Here is a 9860-nt window from a genome sequence, read left to right as displayed (position 1 = left end):
TTTTTTTTTTTTTTTTTTTTTTGCACAAATGGGCTTGCTTTCACAGTGCTATTTTTGTGTAGTAAGATGTATTTGTTTTGAGAAAAATATCTTTTTATGCAGGTTGGTTTATTACCTTGCACTGAGGGCAAATATGAATTTATACTAACTCTATGTTATTATATAACATTTTGTTTCATTTGCTATGTAGAGGTTCTGCTTTATTTAACTTTCTTTTGGTTCATGCAAGTCTCCTGGAGGTTTAAACCTAGAAGGACATGAACTGTACAGTGCAATGATGTTGTGCAAGAAGTGGTGGAGCTCCTTGCCCCCAAAAATCAGTGAGGCCAAGAACATAGGAAAGCTCTAAAAAGCATCAGACATTGATAAAAGTGAACAGCATTATCGTGGGTAGTGATTATAGGTATTTTGACTAAGGGATGAAACTGAAAGCTACAGGGCTAAAGCCATGGGCACTTGGGTCAATACATATCTGCTATAGCAAGGTGCTGGTACATTGGTTTGTAGCAGCTGAGTGTGTTAGGAGTCACAATACTGATCTGATGTCACCTGGAGTTTTCCTATGTTCCTGTGTTTCTGATGATAAGTTTCAGCACAAAAAAAGAATGTTTTTTAAAGATCTAACCATGTGATCATGTTGGAAATTGCTGGAGCRGTCAGAGATGCTGCCATGCACCAGGTGTCTGTTATCACCCATCTGCAGGAGGTAGTTTCAGCTAGCCTGGCTGGCTTTGCACCAACGTAAGATGGAGGTGCATTGACATGACCCTTCATCAGCAATGCTGTAGCCTGTTACCAAACAGTCACAAGTATGTGAGGGCAGTAACATATTTGATTGCTCTGGATATATCCAAAAGAGGATGTCTGGCCATATCTTTGTAGGAAAGAGATATCTGGGGCAAGAGAGAAAATAGTAAGAATCAGCTCGTTTTGCCCCAAAACATGGTATTTTTTAGGTGTGGAAATGAAGGCAAACAGTCACTGTTCACCAGCAGAGATGRTTCTGTTTTCTTGTGAAACAAATATGTCTTCTAGAATTTCCTGTGCAAAGTACACCCAGGGAGAAGCACCACTTCTTTCACCAACCCCCTCTGTCAGCCAGAAATTGCTTTCTGTCRATTCTTACCTGTATAAACAAATGTCTTTGCTGTATAACCTATGGAAAAAGACACCTGAAATACTGCAATAATCATGTTATGTTGTGCAGTGAGATCTGGGGGAAGCACACATTGAGCTTTATGCAGCACAGTACTTATATTTGTATGTATCTGCGTGYGTGTTTATTGTAAAACAACTGTAGCTGTCTAACATTGTATGTTTTTGTTGGGTGGGTTGCATCAAAAGGAATCTTCCCTCTTATCTGCAGCATGTGTCAGGAACACTGAAAAGGATGTTTCACTAATCACTCCCTTTTGTGGCAGGCATCTTTAATGCCAAAGAGCTGCTCTGGCTAGACAGGGACTGCGTTATTTTCCATGTGGATTCAGGTAACAATCTTGTAAGTATTTTCCTGTCTGCAAAATGGTGCTATTACAGAGACCACTTCAGTTGGGACCACATTGCCTCATTTGCTTTTAAGTAGAAACCAAGTATCATGCCTAAAATTTGTGGGTGTGAGTTTGTCTTTTCCTCTATTGTTATCATTACCAAGCTGGTGCTTTAAGTGTCATTTATCTCTGTTTTGAAAGGTCTAGTACCACTGTTCCTGGGGAGAATTTGACTGTTGATTTCAGTGGGAGTAGGATCAGAACATCTACTATAGGAGTAAAGGCAGAAAGAACTTGTGTAAGAAAACCAGACTCTTTTCTATCTTCCCTGGACTGCACTTTATATCCTAGGGTTCATCTCCTATCCTCACACGAGCATCTGCAACTGCTAATGGTTTGCCAAGAGACTGACATGTGAGTGTGGAAGCCAAAWATGACTTTGGGGAAAGATGGAAGAATTTTGGTTCTGATACAGATGTGAAGCTTGTCTTTCTCACACCCCGGAAGGGGCGTTCTTCACATGTGCTTGCCATCCAACAACAGCTCAATGTCTGATCTGTTCCTAKTGGAGTCAATGGAGAAATAAATAATCCTCTGTTTTTGATTCATCAGCATACCTTGCTGATGATAGGGGACATGGAGATTTCATTTGTAGGGCTTTCCTAGCCCTAGACTGGCTTTCCCTTAAAAGCAGCAGTGAAGAAGAGAAATCACCAGTTCAGGCTTACTATCTGAACAGCCCACAGTAGAGGGTATGATATTTGGGCATTCAAGCAAGATTCTGCATTTGAGCATATGCCTGGCTATCTCTTGTCTTTCCACTCCTTACTAAGGTCTCAAATTTATCGTATTTCAGACCTCTATMCTACAATGGCCTGATGGGGTGGTAAATGTGGTTGCAGAGCCTTGACAGCCTTCTGCTCCAGTCCCCACTAACAGGAAGTGCACTGGGATCAGCAACAGCAGGGAATAGTGTCTGGGCACATCCCCGCATTGCAGACGGAGTCACTGAGATGGGCAGAGCYGGAGCACCCTGGCCAGACCCCTGACTCTCAGCTCTAGGCAGTATGTAGGTGGTGTAGGTACTGCAGGAAGATGCCTAACTTCCTCTTCTAGGGGCAGATTAGTGGGCGTTTCAGGAGCAAACTGTGCTAATAGAATGGCGTTTGTTGCCGTGAGAAATGCTTAAGTCCCTGAAGGGAGGAAAAGGACTCCGTGCATGGCTAAGAATCGTTAACAGACAGGAGACGATTGGGTGCCTTATTGGCCTTCTGTCTCTGGCATTTCTTGGGAATCCCATGGTGTGGCCTGGCCCCTGAGACTCCAGCACTGCTGAAGATTTGTTGCACACGCCGCTAAGACCCCTCAGTGATTGGGGCTGCTCCTGGGGGCTGATTCCACTTCCTTTCTTTGCCTGGAGCACAGTTCCCCCGGAGCAAGCCTAAGTACAATGTGAATGCAGGGGTGGAGCAGGCCTGGCCAGGAGTCACTRAAGACTTACCTAAGTGAGAACCTGCTAAAAGCTCTCTCTTGCTTTCATCCAAGCTATAACCTTGAGAGGGAAGCTTTGCTTTCTGCCTAATGTGATTTGCTGAGAACCATTGAATCGAGAAGAGCAGCCGTGCTCTTCACACTAGAGAAATCAATCACTAGGCTGCTTCAAGCTTCTTGTGCTATTCTATGCATTAAGCTCTGTTCCTCACATGCATGCCGTAGTCTTAACAGGTTTTGGGGCAGCAACAACAGAAGCCTGCTTGGGAGAGCACTAGATTTTCTTTTCTGCTTTTAACTGTGGACCAAAGAGCAAATCAGGGAAAGGAAGGATGGGGAGATAGGAGTGATGTAAAGGCCAGACGAGAGAAGAGGTAACACTGAACCAGCACTGAAAGAATAGATTCCATAAATGAGAAGTAGTCACGTGTGCTGTTTTCTGAACTGCAGCTGTTTAATCCTAAGGTGGTGATTGTTGTTTGTTTGTTTGTTTGTTTGTTTGTTTTAAAGAAGAATCGATGGTATTTATTGCTATGCCAAAATGTTTTTATTTATACTAGCTTTACACTTGTATATATGAATATCTTATCTGAATTCTGCCTGTGGAAGGATGAAGATGACTTTTTGATGTGTTTTTAACTAAGGTGTTTGATCATAGGTGACTGTTCATTAGTCTTTTGCAATGAGGGCTATATTCCACATTAAATGCACACATCTTACTGAAAATGAAGTTCCTGTAGAAGTTTTTGTTGCTATTTTTCCATTATTATACTCTAGAGGATCCTTTTTTTCTCTGGCAACTTGTTTTGAGTGATGCAATTATAGTAACAAGGGGCTTCGGAGAACTCATTACCTAAAGYCTGGATTTTTTCTCTACTAACTCTCTACTCTTGGCTACACCAAGCCAAATCTTGCCCACAAACATGAAGCTCTGATGGCCACTGAGAAGAAAGTATTTATCATGATGAAAGGGCTGCATGAACCTCCCATCTTCCTCTCCTAAAGAACTCAGTGTTGTCAGAATGTGGTGTATACTGTATTTTATATTTTTATTAAGTAAAAAGAAATATCTTCCCAAATAATGTGAAAAAAAGCTTTTGTATTTGTTTTTCTGTAAGGCAGCTTTTATGGAGGAGTTATATTATGCTTTTGAAATTACTTCTTTGATAGAATATTTTGCAAATAAACACATTTATATTGTAATTTCTCTGGTAAATGTGTATGCACTTAAAATTTTCTTAATAAAAATGTCTATCTAAATCAAATGGTTACTTATTTCTAACGTTTTTTTCCTCACATACAAACAGCTAAATACTTCCCATTCGAAGACCATGCAGATGTAGTTTTAAGCATCCAGTTTCAGTGCCRTTTAGCTGTGTAGCCCCTTCAGCTCAGACTCTCTGCAAAGAACCTATGGCAAAGTTTACACTGCATTTGGCAGGGAGCAATGGCCTGGTAGGCTGAAATCRAATGTCTCCTGTGGTACCTCCATGGGAACAACATGCCATCATTAGCCAACCTCTGAGCTGGGGAAGGAATGAGGGTTTCTCCAAAGAGCCCRTGCTTGGGCTGATGATGTCAGCGGGAAATTGCTGTGAATTTYAAATGCATCAGCTGAAACCTGATTTTGTCAGTGCTCCCTCTCCCCCCAGCTGAGTCCCTGTGTCAAGGGCAAAACCTTTCCCCAGGTTTCCCCTGCTCCCTCTGCAGCTACCTCTGCAGGTAGCTAATGATGGCATGTCCCTTGGTTGGTCGACTGCAGCCCAGGTGAACCCCAGCCCCATGTACAGCTCTGGGCAGAGCAAAGGCTAGGGGTAAATAAGCATCTCCCAGTGGAGTGAAATGGTGCATGAACCTTTCTATTCAGTAAATGTTATGTGGCCAAATTGACACAAGGCAAGAAAGACATGCAGAAAAAGGAAGCTCAAAAGACTGAGATCTCTTTGCAAATCCAGCAGTGATTGAGTAAGTGATTATGAAAAACTGAGCTGGTAATTGTGCATGCAGATGGTCAGTGAGAGATTCCCAAGCCACTGGGAAAGGCATTAGGAGTAATTAGCTACAAAATTACAAACTTACACCTTGTTTTTAAAGAAAGGTCCCATGTTCTGTGGAGCACTTCACTGTGTCTTTCATTGGTTCTTTTCTTTTTTTAAATGTGGAAGTTTTGGATTTTACATCCTTGGCAAAGCACCATAGCAACATATCTGTAAACTGCATACTCAAGCAGTTGCCTTGGAATTAGCAGTGAACCCACCTTATTAGCACAGCTGGCTCTGCTCATAGGCAGCCTTCCAGTGTTAACAAGCTGAAGGAAATCAGCTGCTTTCACAGCTTCAGCCATCTTGACATTGATTATGGACAGGATTTACTAGGTCCTGGTGTAGGGGAGGTTAGAAGGCAGCATRGAGRGTGTTTCTGCTTCTTGAGGATTAGCAGCTGCATGAAGGACTGATCCTGCAGGTAGGTTAACTATGAAGGATGTTGGTGTTTTTTTGGCTCCTGGCTGAAGGGAGAGAATTGAGTTTGTGGTCTAATACAGTAAGGATAAGGTATGCAGAGAAGGTAAGTGCAGGATGGGTTTTATAGCTGTTGGGGAGGAGTGACAGAATTGCCATCTCTTATTTTTATAACAGCAGTGTGTCTCTGGAGTTGCAGACAAGCTCCCTGGTCATCCTGTGAGGAGGCTGATTTGCTGATGATGCAGACTTAAGAGACCTTCTTTTCATATTGATACTGCTGTGGCTTATGGGTGTATGGTCTGGCTGGCTGAGGGTCCCTTTGGAGGTTATCTGTCTTAAGATTTTATGACTTAAATTTCAGCTTAAAAAAAAGGAGACTGGTGGGCTGACATCTCCCAAATACTGCTTTACAAACAAAACACTTATGATCTGGATTTCCTAATCATCACAAAGCTTGCATCTTCAGAGTGGAGCCCAGCTAGGAAAGAATTAGTGTTAGCTTTGTATTCTAACAGGACAGAGGCTAATAATTAATACCAATAATAAATATGGAGGTATCTAACAGCAGAGAAGGTGGTTATTGGCAGCTCAGATACTTTGGTTCTTCCACCATGCATGTGGGGCCATCTTTCAGCCTGAGCTGGTTTTTATTATGCCCGCAGTTTAAATGTGATGAAATGTAATTGGAACAAAAGTATGAAACAACCCATGGAAACTTGAAAGACTTTGAACTCTTTTGCCCCAATCAGCTCTGTGGCAGTCTTTCATTTCTGCTCAGGGAATTCTTTGATAGCATTGATRCTAAACCTGATTACAACTCCTGGCTTTGCTCCAGTGTAGTGAACAGCCCAGTTCCAGCTAAATCGAGCCCTCTCTTTCCAAGGGACAGGGCTGAGTGCTTTGGAGCAGCATTTGCAAAGCAATGACTCTGTTAACTGATCAAAGTATAAATGAGTACAGATTCTATTCTTCTGCAATTACACCTTTCCCCCTTTTTTTAGGGAAAAGTAGCATGCAGATGCTGGCTCCTCTGTGTGTGATACAATACAGAATGAATGTGGATTTGAATGCAAATCATATGGTGAATCTTAGCTGGGAGAATCGGTCTACATCTTGGCTCTGCAATCAAAAGGTAAAAGGGAAGCATTAAAGATATAACATGCAGTCAACTTTTCTCTGGTGGCAGTCTTCACTGTGGAGTTTCCTAGTGTGTTTATTGAGAATTTATTTGGATATAATCACTTGTGCTGGCTTTTGTATTCACTAGTAGCTACGGTTCCTGTTTTACATTGACTATAAAACACACTGTCTTTTAAAATTTTAGGCTCCCTGATAAGTACAGGGAGAAGGTTTTTTTTCTTGTGTGTTTTTTGGGGAGGGGAGAATTAAAGAAATTGCTTAGCTCTTCCCTCCCTCCAACTCTCTGGAAGAAGAGAAAGTGTGTTGAAGTGAAGAACTTTGTTCTTTTAAAACTCTAGAAAAAATGGCACAAATACATGAACAATTTGGTTGTTTCCAGGTATGCCATTTCTTGCTTAAAGTATCTTGTCTAAAAATGCCAACTAACATGTCTTGCAAGATCTATGTTGCATACAGTAGAACACAATGAAATTGAGGTACACGGATGAAATCATAGCAATGCCGAAACAGAAGCAGGGGCCCATGTTGTTAGCTCCACCTCCTTCCAGACATCGCTTTATTTTCAGAAGGATGAAGAAAAGTTGCTGTTTCCTGTATTGCTGTGTTGCTGTGTATGTGAGCCGTTCTCCCAGCTGGAGACAGAACCAAAGAAGTGACCTTCTCTTTTGCTCTAACTTGTAATTGCAGAATCTTTTTGTGATTCCCAGCTATCTCTTCTAATGCTGTCTTGTTGATGCCCTATTCAGTTTGGGGGGTGTGGGGGAAATCATGCCTTCTTATTGCACCTTTTACAAGGCCTATATCCATCATGGCAACTTCTGAGACTTATCTGAAGTTCAGAACAAGTTTAAYGGCCACAGCTTGAGGCTGTTCTCAGGTGAAGAGTCTCCAGTGACAGTGTGTTTGTTGGAAGCTTTCTCATTTAACAAATGTATAGACAGCTGCTAAACTTTGCACCGCACCTGCTCAAAGGAGACATGGATGTGGAGGAAGGGCATTTCTTGACTGAAGAAGCCTCTAGATGAAGTGAAAGATGCTGTAACAASCTTTATCTACAAGGAACATTGAGATTCCTTGGCCTTGTTGGCAAAGGATAAATTGCTGATCAGAGAGCTCTGTGGTCTGTAGAAATGCTCATGCAGCCAAAAGATTTCTTTTTCACTTATAAAAGTCCTGAAAAATATCTGCTTTCACCAGTGTATTTGAATCTCTGCCCTCAAAATGGGTGGCAGTGCTCTGTTAGCCCGGGTGGTTCAACCCTTCTTCTACAGCAGTCCACACTGTCACCCTTCAGCAATCTTCAAGGAGATAAGCTGCTCATCTTGTGGGAGCTGCTTCCATCCCAGTAACCTTCTGGACTGCTTGCTGATATCAGAAGTACCTGGTTACTTGCAGTTTAACACAGGCTTCTTTGGTGTTGCTATTACTGGGTGCCAAGGTTCAAAGAAACTGTACCCAGAGGTTAGAGTGCTCAATAGAGGACGGTCAATGCTGGGCTAAGCACAAACATCTCTAGATGTGATGTAGCACAGCCAAGGTTAATGACTACCAGCCTGAATAGGAGGCTGAAATGTCCTGCCATGCTTCCTCAGCTGCTTGCCTTGCATCAAGGGGCATTATAAGCAAAGAATTGGACAGTAAAGCTGTTAAAAGCAGAGTAGTGGGGCACTGCCCAAATGCTGGGGATGTTACAGCAAGGGTCAGTCCTAGCGCCTGGTGAAATTATATATAAAAGCTACCTGCTTTCAGGTCATTTTGAGAGAGTCCCAGACCAAACAAAAATTGCTTCTAGCTTTAATGCTAGCAGAAAAGGCAAAATGAAAACAGAAAGARTCTAGAAGCTGAAGCCAGGGAAATTCAAACAGAAAATAAGACATGGATTTCTAAGTGTGGAATTGATTAGCCTTTGGAACCAATCCCCCTAGAGGGAGGGGGGGAAGMCCCAATCCTTTCTGTGTCTTCAGACCAAGCCTGGATGCTATTCTGGTATTAGCCACATACAGCTTACTGGGCTCTCAGGGGATACTGGGTGAAATTCTCTCTCCTGTTACAAATGGGGTTAGACCAAATGAGCTAACAGTCCTCTGGCATTAAAAATCCATATGCTGAAAGCACTGGTTCCAGGGAGCATTCCTCAGGCTGCCTGTGATTAGTAACACTAGTACATCAGCAAGCCCAACGCTGCTTGGAATAAGGCTCCTGCTGTTACCCAGGAGACAGCTTTGGGGCTAAAGGGCCCTTTAGTTTTGGTCATGATGGTTCRGAAGGCTGCCCTCCAGCAGCAAGGGCAGAGGCAAGCCAGAAAGAAGGTTGTAGCCTTGTCACTCACTGTCCCTGATCCATGCATCCCAGCTCAGCTGGGAGCAGAGCCTGCTCAGATAGGTCCCCTCTGGCTGGAGTGCTCACACTGGTACTCTGTAGAAATTCTCAGTTTCTTCCTTCATCCCATTTTGCCCCTGCCCCATACTTGTCTTTCATTCTTTCTTCCTGCTCTCAAAGGATCTCTTTTGTCTTCTCCCTGGCTGTCTCTCTCCTCTCCCTGAGGTGACCAGACCAAATCTTTCACAGCTTTGCAAGTCCCARGAGCCATCACCAGCTCTGGTGATTTAAAGCTTTCTTCACTCTCTGCCAGTCATTAGTATCAGCCTGCTTTCTCTGCCTCGTCAGTGCTCTAGACTAGGGCCAGAAGTCCACTGCCAGTCTCTGGAAGATCGAGGGAGGGTGTTTCCTTTTCTGTTCTTTGTAGCTATTGTGTCAGAGCAGGATCCAGGGTACTTGGAGAGATGAGCTGCCTGAATGTTGCTGCTGAGCTCTTTGGCTTGTGTTCTGGGCTTGTTCCCATCAGTTAAGTTTGATATGTTCTTTCACTGCCTGCCACAGCACCACCCTTTGGCACATCGGTGTCTTCTCAGCTCGTGTTCCTCTGTGCTATTTCCTCGACTGCTAGCTGTTCTTCACAGTAGCTGCCTAGGAAGAACRGTCATTTCTTATTGCTTCCTACTGCCATCGAACAGCTTAACCCAGACATGATGGCTTTGTGAGATGGCAGAGAAAAGAGGATGCTTTTGGCAAACCGAAACAAGAACACCTCGGCTCATCTCCAGCTTGAACTGAGGGCAAAGCTTAGTARGGGCCATTAAGAGATGGAAGAACACAATCTAAGAACAGAAGGACAGAGATTTAAAATGTTGCTGCAGCTGACTGAAACCTCAAACTAGTGTGTTGGGGTTTTCTTTCCACCCCAGATATCCACAATCACTTCCAGCTGTCTAATGTGCAA

Source organism: Rhea americana, unplaced genomic scaffold (genome assembly GCF_003343005.1).
Source record: "Rhea americana isolate MKP2758 unplaced genomic scaffold, rheAme1 scaffold_93, whole genome shotgun sequence".
NCBI classification, from domain to species: Eukaryota; Metazoa; Chordata; class Aves; order Rheiformes; family Rheidae; genus Rhea; species Rhea americana.
Note: the sequence above shows the minus strand (reverse complement) of the source record.